This window comes from Amblyomma maculatum, chromosome 3 (genome assembly GCF_055883805.1).
Source record: "Amblyomma maculatum isolate TAMU_Amacu chromosome 3, ASM5588380v1, whole genome shotgun sequence".
NCBI classification, from domain to species: domain Eukaryota; kingdom Metazoa; phylum Arthropoda; class Arachnida; order Ixodida; family Ixodidae; genus Amblyomma; species Amblyomma maculatum.
The window spans coordinates 146418219-146434680 of NC_139346.1; positions in this window are offsets into that span (position 1 = coordinate 146418219).

Below are 16462 nucleotides of genomic sequence, written 5' to 3' on the forward strand. Positions count from 1 at the left end.
ACCGACCGCCAGAGCCATGCCTGTGATTTTTTGCTCACGGTGCTAGTCGTAGCCAGATCTTTTGGTGAACGGGATCATTAAGTCAGTCGCTTCAAACGGATTTCAAAATGAAAAGCGAGTTTTAGCAATTTACTTTTGCAACTCATTTTATGCCGGTCATTTAGAGCTATCCAATAGTCACCGATATTTTACTGTATATGCACGAATTACGTCAATGACCATCCCGGTACATTACTGCGAAAAGGAAGCCTCCATGATACCTGAATCATCTTCATACCCCCTCTTTATTACGGTGGCTGAGTGGACAGGAAGGTCGACGGTATTTCTCTTGAGCCTTTGAGACCCATGTGTTACCTCGGAGGCGGCAGAGATGGCGCCTCTGTGCTGTGCAGTTTGCGTACGCGTTAAAAAGCCACAGGCTGCCTGAATAATTAGAAGCGCTCACGAAAGGCGTCCTTCACAGCCTTATTTGCCATGGGACGTTAGGTCCCATAAACCAAACACATCATAGGTTTTTCCAATCACGCAGGTCTAATCCGTATTACTTGTGGGCAGCAGGCCTCTGGCATCGCTCTCTACGTGAGCAAACCGATCTTACTGTTCTTTAGCGCAGTCGATTCCAGTGCAATGAAGACTTGCAGCTTACTAACATAAAGTGAGCGAGTTTGAAGCGAAATAATTTCGTGTTATTACTCCTGGCACCTATAAGAATTTCCGCCCGAAAATATCAATATCGATTGTTGCGATATCAGCAGGCGTAACTGCGGCCGCCAACAACGTCATGATGCAATTGCGCGCTCAGGCGAGGAAGGACGCGAAGCTTTGAAACATTAGGGCGCTCCGATCAGTTCAGTTTTTTCATTTTATTTTTTATGCTCATTTGGTTTCCTGTTTTATAAAAAGTTCATTTCGCTACCTTCCTCTAGTCATCGCCGGCCCTTTTTTTCTTGTTCGTTGAAGCCATACGTGACAAAATTACTTTTGAAAAGGAATTCAATTACATTACTAAACTGAAAGTTGCAAGAACGTAAATTATATACTTTGCTAACTGCTGCTCCCGACTGTAAAGAGATTACATTGCAGTACTTCCGCAGAGTAATGCAATTATCGCGAAATTGCTTTCTAGTTTTCATTTACACAAAACCTAAGGAAACCAAGTAATCAAAACAAAAGTTTTTCTTCAAAGTGATGCATACATTCTTTCGTCTTCCTACCGAAGTCCGTCGCAAAGTCCATCCCAAACAGCTAGTCCTCACTCTTTCCTATCATCATCATCATCTTCAGCCTGATTATACCCACTGCAGGGCGAACGCCTCTCCCATATTTCTCACTTAACCCGGTTCTGTGCTAGCTGCATCCACTTGACCCCTGCGAACTTCTTAATCTTATCCGCCCACCTAACTTTCTGCCGCCCCCTGCTACGCTTTCCTTCCCTTGGAATCCACTTTGTTACCCTCAGCGACCATCGGTTATCCTCTCTTCGCACTACATGTCCTGCCCATGTCCATTTCTTCTTCTTAATTTCTACTAGAATGTCGGTAACTTGAGTTATTTCTCTGACCCACTCTGCGCGCTTTCTATCTCTTAATGTTACCCCTACTATTTTTCGTTTCATAGCTCTCTGCGTTGTCATCAACTTAAGTAGAACCCTTTTTGTTAGCCTCCACGTTTCAGCCCCATAGGTGAGCACAGGCAAGATGCAACTGTTGTATACTTTCCTCTTAAGCGATACCGGTAAGCTGCTAGTCAGAATCTGCGAGTGCTTGCCAAATGCGCCCCATCCCAATCTTATTCTTCTTGTTATTTCCTTTTAATGGTCCGGATCTGCGGTTACTACCTGTCCTAAGTAGACATATTCGCCTACTACTTCCAGTATTTCGATATCTAATGTAAACTGCTGTTCCTTCCTGAGGCTGTTGAACATTACCTTAGTCTTCTGCATATTGATTTTCAAGCCTACCTTTCTACTTTTCCTGTCTAGGGTATCAATCATTATTTGCAGTTCATCCCCCGAGTTGCTTAGCACGGCAATGTCAGCAGCAAATCGCAGATTACTGAGGTATTATCCATCTACCCTTATCCCTAACTGCTCCCATTCCAAGTCTCTGAATACTTCCTCTAAACAAGCTGTGAATAGTACTGGGGAGATTGTGTCTCCTTGCCTAACACCTTTCTTTGTGGGAATTTTGTTACTTTCTTTATGCAGAACTATGGTTGCTGTGCAGCCGCTATATATATCTTCCAGCACTTTAACGTACGGCTTGTCCCCGGATTTCGCAATGCCTTCATCACCGCCGAGGTTTCTACTGTCTGAAATCTTTTTTGTAAACAATAAATGCTATGTTTAAGGGCTGTTTATATTCGGAGAAATTTTTTTACCTGGTTGATGGCATGGATATGATCGATTGTAGAGTACCGTTTCGGAAAACCTACTCGTTCTTTTGCTTGATTGCAGTTTAAGGTGTCCTGATTCTATTAGCGGTTACCTTAGTCAATAACTTATACCTAACTGACAGTAAGGTGATTGGTCAGTAATAGCGTCCCCTTTCTTGTGAATGAGAATATTGTTTGCGGTCTTCCATGGTTCTGGTACTGTCGATGACACCAGGCACTGCGTATACAAAGTGGCCATTTTTTTTCATGATATCCCCCCCCCCCCCCCACCGTCCTTCAACAAATATATAGGTACCTGATCTTTTCCAGCTGCTGTCCCACTTTTCATAGTTTGTAATCCTTGCTTAAATTTGTCCTTCGTCACTGGCGGAACGTCTGATTGCATTTGCCTACCGCCAATCTCATTATTGTCCTGACGTCTTCGGCTACTGAAGAGATCAGTATAGAGCTCCTCGGTTACTTTGACTATCTTGTCCACATCCTTGATGACATTGCCCGCCTTGTCCCTTAGCGCATACATCTGAAGTTTGCCTATGCCCAATTTCTTCTTTGTCGCTTTAAGCCTTCTCCCGTTCTTTACAGCGTGCTCATTTTTCTACATTTTATACTTTCTTATATCGGCCGCTTTGCGCTATTGATTACCTTTGATATCTCTGCCAATTGTATCTGGTCTGTTTATAGAAGCTTTCATAATTTGGCATTTCTGAATGAAATCCTTCGTCTCCTTAGAGAGCTTACCGGTATCCTGTCTAACTATCCTGCCACCTACTTCTACAGTGCACTCAGTAATGATATCTCTAAAATTATTGTTCATTGCTTCTAGGTTAATGCCGTCAACCTCGGCTAGAGCTAAATATCTTTTCTGTACCGAGATCTTCAAGTTTTCTGCCCCCTCCTTTCCTAACTTCTTTCTTACTAATCTGGTTATTTCCCTTTTCAGATTTAAACTATTCGAGACTTTACCATCCTGTGCTCATTGCATCGCACCTTCCCGATTACCTCTACGTCCTGTACAATGGCGGGGTTAGAACGCATTATGAAGTCAATTTCATTTTTAGTCTCCCCGTCAGGTCTTTTTCATGCCACTTCCGTTTTCAGAAGAAGGTGTTTATGATTAATAAATTATTTCGCTCTGCAAATTCAACTAGTAACTCCCCCCGGCTATTCCTAGAATCAATGCCATAATCACCCAATGCCTGGTATCCTCTCTTCGTTTTCCCTACCTTCATTGAAGTCACCCATTAGTACACTATACTGCGTCTTCCTTTTCCGAGTCGCTGCCAAATTTGAAGCGACCAACCAGAAGGCTCATCTTGTCTAGCGTTCCTGCCCTCTGCAACCCCACAGTTGAACGCGCGCCAAGGAACGCCACGCAACAGGCGCGATGGTGTACCGTCCAAACGTACAGTTATCGGAGAAAGTGTAACAGATACTGCACCTTGCCGTTTCTGTAAACCAATTATAATTATATGTAGCACTGCAACCAACGCTGATAAAAGACGTCTCATTTTGTATAGCGTTCCTGCCATCAGCAATCCCACACTTGAACGCGCGCCAAGGAACGCCACGCGACAGGAGCGATGGTGTACCGTCCAAACGCACACTTATCGGAGAAAGTGTAACAGATACTGCACCTTGCCGTTTCTGTAAACCAATTATAATTATATGTAGCACTGAAACGAACGCCGATAAAAGACGTCTCATCTTGTATAGCGTTCCTGCCATCAGCAATCCCACATTTGAACGCGCGCTAAGGAACGCCACGCTACAGGAGCGATGGTGTACCGTCCAAACGCACACTTCTCGGAGAAAGTGTAACAGATAATAATAATAATAATTGGTTCACAGGAAGGGAAAGGCGCAGTATCTGTCACACTTGAGTCTGTGGACACCTGAACCGCGCCGTAAGGGAAGGGAGGAAGGTGGGAGTTAAAGTGGAAAGAGAGAAAGGGGGGCCGTAATGGAGGGCTACGGAGTAATTTCGACCACCTGGGGATCTTTAACGTGCGCTGACATCGCACAGCACACGGACGCCACTTCGTTTCGCCTCCATCGAAACGCAGCCGCCGAGGCCGGGATTCGATCCCGGGAACTCCGGCACAGTAGTCGGGCGTCTTACCACTGCACCACCCCGGCGGGGCTAACAGATACTGCAACTTGCCGTTTCTGTAGAAGAATTATAATTATATGTAGCACTGCCACGAACACCGATAAAAGACGTCTCATCCTGTATAGCGTTCCTGCCATCAGCAATCCCACACTTGAACGCGCGCTAAGGAACGCCACGCGACAGGAGCAATGGTGGACCGTCCAAACGCACACTTGTCGGAGAAAGTAAGAGATACTGCACCTTGCGGTTTCTATAAACGAAATATAATTATATGTAGCACTGCCTCGAACGGCGATAAAAGACATCTCATCTCGTATGGCGTTCCTGCCATCAGCAGTCCCACACTTGAACGCGCGCTAAGGAACGCCACGCGACAGGAGCGATGGTGTACCGTCCAAACGCATACTTGTCAGAGAAAGTTTAACAGATACTGCACCTTTCCGTTCCTGTAAACCGGTTATAATTAAAATGTAGCACTACAACGAACGCCGACAAAAGGTAAACAATGAGAGGCAAATGATGGGACAGGAAGGGTAGGCTTTCGTCATTCTCCTCTTATGAGACATCTAATAGGCGCTCTAATTTTTTCCCTTCTGTCCGCACGGGGCAGAGCAGATGGTTCAGCTACAGAGCCAATAGCAGGCCCGTGCGTTCTCTTTTTATTTTTCTTACAGTCGCAACAATATTTTCAACATCGCTAGTACACTGTAAGATCGCATAGCGCACGGGTGCCTCTCCGTTTTGCTTTTCTCGGACCGCAGCCGCCGGCGGTCAGGATTAAATCAGGGTTACACATTCATTTATTCCCGACATGGCGATTCCTATCGCTCCCGCTCTCGAACTATAGTCTGTAATCATTCCATGTATGGTGTTGTGTGCTGAACAGAGCTTGGATTGGACTGAAATATACGTCGCAAGTTTATCGTCAGGATAAATCAATTGGATCGCTTTCTGTTTCTTATAACTTTTCTTCCATTGCGCATAATGCCGCGGCACCGTTCATAATTCTCAGCGGATTAGTCTGCCTCAAAAAAGCGGGCTAGTCAGGCCTGGTCACCGAGAGAAACCGCATAATACGGACTTCCATTTATTTTGGTAGTTGTACCCCACGTGTGATCCACGGAAGCCAGAACCGTTTGTGCAGAACGTACTGTAACGATGGAAAATAACGTGACTGGTATAGTTAAATACCTCCGAACTCACACAAAATATGTGCGAATGTTCAAACTCCCATACACCTGCGACATGTCGGAATAATATGAAAGCAAGTTCCTCTCAGGGCCTCACACGTCTACCTGAAACACCTGCTCTCAACAAATTCGTCTGTCTTGGATGCCAGCGTTTTCTGAAGTTGTGTTCGTTAAGTAGCTGCACTGCGCATGGATGAAGTGCTGTACGAGCCTTCTGTTTTTGACGCTATTTTTCACTGTTCATTTCTCTAGGCTAAAAGGTGCCTTAGCGTTTGACACAAATATAAAAACGATATTTTCGCTGCTGTTGCGAAGCGTGTCTTTGTTTCTCAACTTTTCTTTGTTTCCTCCCTATTTTCTTCTCTGTCCGCGCGAGACAGCGGAGGTGGCTCAGCTACAGACCTACTAGCAGGTTCGTGCATTTTCTTTTCCTTCTTCCTACGGTCGCAACAACAACAAACACAGCAACAACAACAAAACGCCTCAACTAGCTACAGACAGCAGCGGTGCAGTCCCGTGGTCTGTCATCTTCTCTTCGCACTACAACCCTGCCCATTCTTCTTGAGCTATTTCTCTTATTCACTATGGAACATTTCCTGTTTCCTAATGTTACAGCTACCATTTTTTGTTCCATAGCCCTCTGCGTTCTCCTCAACGTAAGTAGAACTCTTCTCGACGTTTCAGCCCCACAGGTGAGCACATGTAAGATGTAGCTGTTAAATACTTTCCTCTTAAGCGAACCGGTAAACCGCTAGTCGCAATCTGCGAGTACTTGCCAAATGTCTTCCATCCAGTATTATTCGCCGAGTTGTTTCCTTAAACCCTTTTCAAATTATGTATGTTTTATTACGTTAATTTGCGTACATATGTCAAACAAGAGCTCGACATCCGAAACAGATTCTTTTTTTTTTTCTTTTTGTGGCGCCTAGCAAAATAAGAAAGCGGTCAAATGCCGCAAACGTTTCTTGTAGCTTGTTTCGTTTTGTTTTGTTCGGCTCATGTTCCTACTCAACGCACCTTTCTCTCTCAGACGACAGTGTAAGATGCCTTTGAAAATGGTTTTTATCAACCCTTCACACCCAAACGCGTCCAGCAACGGTCTTCCGCCTATATTCAAACTATAGAAGTGCACACAGTGCATAAAGGTTAATTTTAAAACAAAGGCAGCTGAGGTAACGCGCCTGTCGAGATGTACTTGAAGTTTTTTAAGCTGCCACTTCTTCTATATTTGTTAACTGAGTAAAGCATTACCTTTTCTTTTCTTTAAATTTCTTTGTGTTCAATGTATAATATATACATTATTATAGAAGCCTATTCCAACGGGCAGGGGTTTCCTGATGGCCTAGGGGCTCGAACATCCTTCTGACATATGGGAGGAGCGGTGCCAGATTCACTGCAGCCCGAGTCGCCAAAGGTGATTCAGTGAATAGAGATATTTCCGCAGCCTGGTGTCAGCTCTATTGGAGGTAAATGCATAGATATGGAGCGGTGAATATGTTATGCGCAGTATTATATTGTTCTGGCGTTAGACCGAAATTTCCCCCTGTACCACAATATTCGCCATCATTATCATGCTAGCCTTGAACCATGGTGTCTCTGCAGCCAGACGCGGCTGTAAAGTCGACCACTAAGAAAGAGAAAAAATCCAATATTTTGTTCGTTCAAATGGGGAGGGGGGGGGAGGGGTCGCTATATTCTTACTAACCTCGTTTTGCGACTACAATGTTTTTGCTGATATGCCAATGCCCAAACTTTTCAGTGGTAATAAGAATGCATTTGTGGCTACTGTCCAATTTCAATTTATTTCTGTAGTTTGTTTTATTGCCATACTGTTACACTCTCGTAAACTGCTAAAGAGTGGAGAAAAAAACAATACTTCAAAAGCGTTTATACAAAAAAACAACAACTTTTCTAAGCACCGGCATGCAGCGTGGCAGCGGCGGGAACGTGAAATCGTGCGGTGGGATTGTTCTATATGTGCCTCTTTGTGCCTGTTTGTGACATTCGGTTATTTATTTTGCCTCCGCATTACAGGTACTGCCCACATTCATTTCGTGTCCTTGACTTTGATGCAAATCTAACTAATTCACGTTCTTTCCTTGATCCACTCTGCTCGCTGCCTGTCTGTCTCCTTATGTTACATTAAATATTTTCCATTTATTGGCGCTCCGCGTGGTCCTCAAATTAAGCAGAACCCTTATCACTAGCCTCCACAATTCATCTCCAAAGGTGTGAACCGGCGTGATGTAACTGCTATATTGTATTAAAATCAGAATACCTGTCAAATGTCTCCGTAGCATGAAATTTCTCTCTTCTATTTTCTTATTGGGGCACGAGATATAGCCCCTTACCAATTCTAGCACCTAGCGACCTATCATCAATTGCTTTTTCTTTCCGGGGCCGTGGAAGTATACTTTAATCTTCTGCCCAATAATTATAGGCCTATTGTTCTGCTTTGCGCGCCTAAATCACTTAGTATTTTCTTAAGTATAACTTTGAAACGTTTATAAACATTAATTTTAAAATTGCGTTTAACGTATGAGTGCGATTTGTGCAGAAAGTTTTGCAATGAGGTGAGGACCATGTACATACATGATAGGGCCGGGTAATTAGTCGATTATTCATCTAAAATTAAGTTATCAAGTTCGTGTATCGGATTTTTACGACATTAGTATAGTATATCAAAATTATAGCTGTCAACATCAAATGTGAGGCCCGTTTAAGAGTTTTTAGTATTCAGTGTGTTTTGAAAATGTAATGCATAATGTTATTTATTTTATAATGATTTTTTTGATAATTTTATAATGATACTGCCTTGTCGTGGCGGAGGGGTTTGCGAAACTCGATGAAGTCGTGAGCTCTGCCGTGTAGGGCCACCCAAGATAGACAGGTCACGGCAGAGAGTTCTGACAAAATGTGATTCACTGGAGAAGGTAATGGCAACCCACTCCAGTATTTCCTGCCAAGAAAACCCTATGGCCAGTCACAATACCATTATCGATATGGCGCCGGAAGATGAGCCCCCCAGGTTGGAAGGCGTCCCACATGTTACTGGGGATGAACAAAGGGTGATTCCTAGTAGCTCCAGGACGAATGAAGCGGCTGGGCTAAAGCCAAAAGGACGCTCAGTTGTGGATGTGTCGGGAAGCGACCGGAAAGTCCGATGTTGCAAGGAGATATATCACATAGCAACATGGAATGTAAGATCTATGACGCAAGGTAAACTGGATATCGTCAAGCGAGAAATGGACAGATTGAACATTGATATCTTGGGTATCAGCGAGCTCAAGTGGACCGGAATGGGAGAATTTAACTCCGGCGACCATTATGTCTTTTATTGTGGGCACGAATCCAAGAGAAGGAATGGGGTCGCTCTCATAGTAAACAGAAGAATGGGCAAAGCAGTGCTAGGGTACAACCCCAAAAACGACCGAATGATTTCACTTCGGATCCAAGGTCACCCTTTCAACATAACAGTTATCCAAGTCTATGCACCGACCACTGCTGCTGAAGAAGCTGACGTTGAGAGATTTTATGCGGACCTACAATGCCTTTTAGACCGCACCCCATCATCAGACGTCGTTTTTCTCATAGGAGACTGGAATGCTAAGGTCGGGAGTGAAGAAATATCCGGAATTACAGGCAAGTTCGGTCTTGGTGAGCCAAATGAAGCTGGGCAGAGGCTAGTAGAGTTCTGTCAAGAAAACAACCTGACCATAGCGAATACTCATTTTCAACAGCACAAGAGGCGCCTGTACACATGGATTTCACCGGACGGTCTGTACAGGAATCAGATCGATTATATTATTTGCCGGCAGAGATGGAGAAGCGCTATACAAGCAGTAAAAACAAGGCCTGGGGCCGATTGTGGCACCGATCATCAGCTTCTTGTTGCCAAAATTAAGCTTCGATTGAGGAAAACGCAGAAAACTAGAAGGCCTTTCAGGTATGATCTGGATCAGATTCCATTAGAATATGCTGTGGAAGTGAGGAATCGATTTCAAGAATTAGATCTAGAAGACAAAGAGCCCGAAGAGATGTGGACTGATGTTCGTGATATAATACAAGAAGTTGCTACCAAGGTAGTTCCAAAGCAAAAGAAATGCAAAAAAGCAAACTGGTTATCTGAAGAGGCTTTGCAAATAGCTGAGGAAAGGAGGATGGCGAAAGGTATGGGGGAAAGAGAAAGATACAAGGTTCTCAATGCGGATTTTCAGAAAATAGCAAGGAGAGATAAGAATGCCTTCCTGAACATACAGTGTCAAGCAGTTGAGGACAACAGCCAATTAAGGAACACAAGAGCTCTGTATAAGACAATCAAAGATATCAAAGGAAGCTTCTGTGCTAAGCTGGGCGTGATAAAGGACAAAAGAGGCAAGGACCTCACTGAAGCCTCAGAGGTAAAGAAGAGGTGGCAGGAATACACAGAAGAACTGTACAAGAAGGACCCGGATGTGCAAACCCAACATAGGACAGTTGTGATTACTGATCTCGAGCCGGGCATCCTGAAGAGCGAAGTTGAATGGGCCTTAGCCAGCCTTGCTAAGAACAAAGCTAGCGGAATTGATGGTATTCCAGCTGAGTTGCTTCAAAACCTCAACCACGACGCTGTTAACACACTGCATACATTATGTCAAAAGATTTGGACAACCCTGCAGTGGCCACAGGATTGGAAGAGGTCAGTTTACATCCCCATTCCAAAGAAATTTGACTGAAGATGAAGCGCACGGGAAGACGCACACAAGAGAAGAAGACACAGGACACTCTTCTCTTGTGTGCGTCTTCCCGTGCGCTTCATCTTCAGTCAAATTACAATGCACCATCTAGCCCAACTTCAAGTTTTGTTAAATTCCAAAGAAAGGCAGTGCCAAAGATTGTTCCAACTACCGCACGATCGCGCTTATTTCGCATGCTAGCAAGGTGATGTTAAAAATCCTGCAAGGTAGGCTGCAGCAGTATGTGGATCGGGAGCTTCCGGACGTGCAAGCTGGGTTTCGCAAGGGCAGAGGAACTAGAGACCAAATTGCCAACCTTCGCTGGATCATGGAAAAAGCAAGAGAGTTCCAGAAATCCATTTACTTCTGCTTTATTGATTATGCGAAAGCGTTCGACTGCGTAGATCACAGCAGATTGTGGCAAGCTCTCCAAGAGATGGGAGTTCCAATTCACCTCATCTGTCTCCCCAGGAACCTTTATGAAGGGCAAGAGGCCACAGTCAGAACTGGGCATGGTCTTACTGATTGGTTTCCGATTGAGAAAGGGGTGAGGCAAGGCTGCATACTGTCGCCCTGCCTATTTAACCTATATGCAGAGTGCATCATGAGGAAGGCCGGTCTGGACGAGTCTTCAGCTGGAGTGAAGATTGCTGGAAAACGTATCAACAACCTTAGATATGCGGATGATACCACTTTAATGGCAGAAAGTGAAGTGGAACTCAAGAGACTTCTGATGCGCGTACAAGAAGAGAGTGAGAAGTTTGGGCTTAAACTGAACATTAAAAAGACGAAGATCATGGCGTCTTGCCCTATCAAGTCCTGGAGCATCAATGGACAAGAAGTGGAAGCTGTGACAGATTTTCTGTTCTTGGGCGCCAAGATTACCTCGGAAGGAGACTGCAGCCATGAAATTAGGAGACGCCTGCTTCTGGGAAAGAGAGCAATGGTTAGCCTTGACCGCCTAGTAAAGAGCAGAGACATTAGTCTGCCAACCAAGATCCGTATAACCCGTGCTATGGTCTTTCCAGTTGTGTTGTATGGATGCGAGAGTTGGACTGTGAAAAAGGCTGACCGCCGAAGAATTGACGCGTTTGAATTGTGGTGCTGGCGAAGACTCTTAAGAGTTCCTTGGACTGCCAGAAGATCAAATCAGTCGATATTGTCGACCATAAACCCTGACTGCTCATTGGAGGGTCAAATTCTAAAGTTAAAGCTCAGCTACTTTGGTCATCTGATGAGAAGAGAGGAGTCGCTGGAGAAAGATTTGATGTTGGGAAAGGTTGAGGGTCGCCGGAGAAGGGGTAGGCAGCGAACGCGATGGTTAGAAGGCATTCTCGAGGCATTGCAGATGAAGCTATGTGATGTTAAGAAGATAGTGAGAGACCGGAAAGCGTGGCGTGACATGGTCCATAGGGTCACGAAGAGTCGGACACGACTGAACGCCTGAACTGAACTGTCATTAGGGGATACAAGATCACCACAACAATGTTAAATTATTCAACATTATCGAATACTCAAACGTAGTTCATATTTCTTGCGTAATAATTTCAATAGTCATCATTTGGAGAATATACCAAAGGAAAGTAGTGAAGAGTTTTCAAATACCTATTATCCACGTTCGATAATTGATCGAATAAGAAATTTTAAAGATCGAGGCTCACTGTTGATGTTGACGGGCTTCAATTTACCAATTAGCCAATATGATTTATACAGCCCTTAGAATGTCTATTGTTTCCCCTTGAGATGTAAGAATTAAAAGGTGTTTCAATAATTATAGTTATGTATTGTCTAATCATCTAGCTTTACCACGTATATGATGCTGTAAATGGCACCCACGGAAGCCTCTCAGAGTTATAGTTATATCATTGTTTTCAAAACATAAATTGAAAAAGGTATAAAACTCGCTCTTGCTAGCCAGGCTATCTTTACAAGGCTAAAAAGGGTGTTGTTTTATTTCCGTTCTGTTTATTCAAACTTTCGTCTTCGCCGCCAGCCTGTTGACACTAACAAAGATTCGCCGATTGAACTTCTGGCAAACGTGGTCGGCGCACGAACGCGAGAAATAGTGTGACAAATATACGTTGATAACATGGGTTTCAAATTGATTTAAAGGATGAGAAATATTCATGTGAGAATGCCACCTTGAGAATCGCTGCAACTCTGCCTAACATGCTTGATAATTTGCTTCCAGCATGAACTTGAAGGCACGTTCTTGGAGATAGTTTTCAATCGCAATAACCTCATTTACTGAGGCTCCCAGGAACTATTGAACACGGCTGTAATCATTTTCTTACTGTGCCTTCCTTTTCAGAATTTCACATATATTTGGTTATAACATGCAGACAACATTAGGAGTCCGGAGCGCAGAAGGAAGGAGCGCAGAAAGTTACTACTGTACTCAACTGATCTCTCTACAGCACTAGTGTAGTGCCACTCCTTAACTTTATTCTGCGTCAAAAAAGTTTCTTTTACAGCTATATCGCTGGTAACACACACAATCATTATGGCGGTACGCAATAACCAACGCCTATCTACTTTATTCCCAGAGCCCCCAACAACACAACAACCTGCTTCAATTAACCGAACGAGACTTCGCAAACCACGACACGTCCCAGTTCTTACTCTGACAGAGAACGATGCCTCAGAAGTTTGTAAAGTCACGTGCAGTGATGAATCGTCTTAGGTCATCGGAGCTTGCATCTTTGTGTGCAGCCACTTCATCCCTGAGTGCACTTCTGAGGAGCGCTGTGCCTTACCTTGGGAGATGTTCATATCCGAAGCCCGGCACTCCAACACGCGCCGTTGTAACTGGTCGATACGACGAGCGATCACGTTCTTGGCTTCGAGCTTCGACGCACGCCCGTAGCACAGGCACTCGTGGAGGCACGAACGTCGGTTGAATGCTCAGAGAGGCTTGAACTCTCCTTGAATGTCTTGGGTGGCTTCCTAGAAAGTATTGGTGAGTGATCTTGCGTTTAATTTTGATGATCTGTAGAGGGGCTTTTCTGGCCTGGCCGGGAAGAGGTGCTTGTCTAATTGATTTATAGGAAGGGAAAGACGCAGTAACTGTCTCAATTTGCTGTCTGTGGGCACCTCAACCACGCTGTAAGGGAAGGGAGGAAGGTGGAAGTGAAAGTGGGAAGAGAAAAAAATAGGAGCCGTAGTGGAGGGCTTCGGAGTAATTTCGACCACGTGTTGATCTTTAACGTGCGCTGACATCGCACAGCACACGTACGCCTCTTCGTTTCGTCTCCATCGAAACGCAGCCGCCGAGGTCGGGTTCAAACCCGGGTACCCCGGCACAGTAGTCGGGCGTCTTACCACTGCACCACCCGGGCGTGGAGGGCTTGTCAGACTCACCTGCGTTGTCACGTCAGCACTTAAGAGTGCGAAGAAAGCTCCAGCGCATGGTGTATTCGCATCACATACTTCTGCGTGGTAGAAGGTTACGACACATTCGGCTCTAGGAAATGGTTTTATTTGGTTTATCAGCCTTTAGCTTTCCAAACCAAAAACCGCTATGAGTGACACTTTAGTAGAGACTGTTGTGCCGGTGGGGTTATCACACAGTAGCCCACCGTCAACAGGGTTGTGCCAGTGGATCCTGCAACTGCCACCAATGTTGTGCCGGTGGGGTTATCACACAGTAGCCCACCGTCAACAGGGTTGTGCCAGTGGATCCTGCAACTGCCACCAATGTTGTGCCGGTGGGGTTATCACTCAGTAGCCCACCGTCAACAGGGTTGTGCCAAGGAGTTGGTAACGCAGCGCTCGTCACCCGTTTCGTGAACGAGGGCTGTCAGCTCCCTGGGCGGTAGCGATGAATCCGAGTCGGCGTTGGTGAGAGGAAGAAAAGGCTTTATACACTATTTACATGTATTTACACAACAAGATCGGCTCTGGGGCCGAAAGCTAACATAGCCATACGCGACTGTTCTCGCGCAGCGACGGCCGGGGAGATTCCGCCGCGTCCGCACTGTCAGGAGGCGAACTGCTCCCGATGGACGCTCGTGACGAACTCACACTCGGAGTCTGGAACGGAAGCACTTGAGACTCCGTTGCCGAGAACCGTTGACGCTCAAAATGGTCCAATCCGACGGCAGCACTTTCGCAGGGCCAATGGGAGAGCTTGCTGCGCTCTCGCTTCAAATATGCCGCGGGGCGAGAAGGGGTTCACCGTCAGGGCCACGGCGCGCCGTGCTGTCTGGACGTTCAGTGCATGTTAAAACACGTCGCTTCTGTCCCTTTGGTACGGCTCGCCTCCAGTGCATTGGTGCTTTGCAGAGAAGTATCCAAAGTTTGTGAAGGAGGCGTTCGCCGAAGAAGTTTGGCGTCCGGCTGAATTTCTAGGCGGCTTTGGCCAGGCACAACAAGACCTCCGGAAACATTTAGAGGCTCATAAGTGTCCTTCCGTGAGGGAGTCCGTGTTAAGTGTAACACTTCTTTCCGAGATTCCGCGGGTACCGCGAGATTCTGATTTACGCATATACGAAGCTGATCTTGCCGGGCGTCGATCCATGCGTCTGTGCTTTGCCTTCCATTAGGCATTTCATCGAACGCCTCAGCACAAAATACGGAAACAGACACAATAAAGCAGGAATCAGCGGCATTTCGAATTGATTTACAAGAAAGAAAAGGCGCAGTATCTGCAACACACCTTTGCTGACAACTAATCCGCGCCGTAAGGAAAGAGAGGAATAAGTGAAAATGGAAAACAAGACAGAGAAAGAAGTGCCGTTGTGGAGTGCAACAGACATCCGCGCTGTAAAGTTTTCGCCTCATCACACTTCAGTGGTCCAGTGTCCCCTAAAAGTTTTACACCACATTGAGTTGTTTAGAGTGCACTAAAAGTGAACAGTACGCGGAAGCGTTAGGTTTTATCTCTATAGGAATGGTCCATCAGATTCGCGAGAGCGTAGATTTTCGCAACGGTATCTTGTTAGCTACGGGAGCGTCACTGATTTTTATTAGTGTGGAAGGAAGAAGCAATGGCAATACTGAAGGAATGCGGAGGACAGGCGAACCTCTATCAATAATGCAGCTGCGCGCAATGTTCCCTATGACGTTCATTTCATAGCATGCTTGCAGTCTTCGGAAGTGCGAATAAAACCAGGGCTCTTTGAGTTGCGCCGTCCATGATGTGATGACATCAATTCTTTTTTTGCAAAAGGTATGTTGTCACATCACAGCTAGAGCTCAAACATTCGCGTTACGCGCTTGTTACCAACCTGCTATATTTTGGTTTGTCAGGCAAGATATAAAAACATCACATTCATTTATTGGTGTCAGTTTCTGAAAATAATTTTTTTTTCTCATTCCAAATACTAACCCTAAAGAGAAAATAAGCTTTTATTATTACTCGTGCATATGTTTACCAGGCCGAAAAAATGCATAGCAGGGCATGTAGTTCGAAGGAAACATGAAATGTGGATCATTAAAGTATCGGAGGGGAGTTCAAGAGAGCGAAATCTTAGCAGGAGGTGACACTGAGTCATATGTGCAGAGCTTTGTTTCTCCGGTAATAAACTGCTTACACCTGTCACAGGATAGGCGTAATCTGAGTTGATTGAGGCAGGATTCTGCCGGCAGTGGGCCCAGTTTTGAAGATTATCATGGCATACTTAGGTACTACGCATACAAAATATATGTGATAAAAGATGCGAACATTTTATTATTTTATTTGTACGCTCAGGGCTTACAAGAAGCGTTATAAAGGGGAGGGGCTTTTAACATCATGCTATGTATGAAAAACAAACAAGGTGAAGAACATGATTGCCTCAAAAACATGGAGACAAATGAGTACAGTGGCAAAGGAACAAAATAGACAAAAAAAATTGATAAAACTACAGTACTCGAAAAAAGAAGTACAGGAAGCAAATACTAACAGAAAAAAAAGGGTTCTATACAGTGATAAAGTTCCTTTGTAAAGTATTTGTGAGTGATTTGCGAAACTGATCGGTGTTGTTGATAGCAACTAAAGACGCAGGCAGGTGCTTCTACTCGCGACATGTCCTTAGCAGGAATAAGAAAAAGTAGGTGACTGTGCGCAGCTA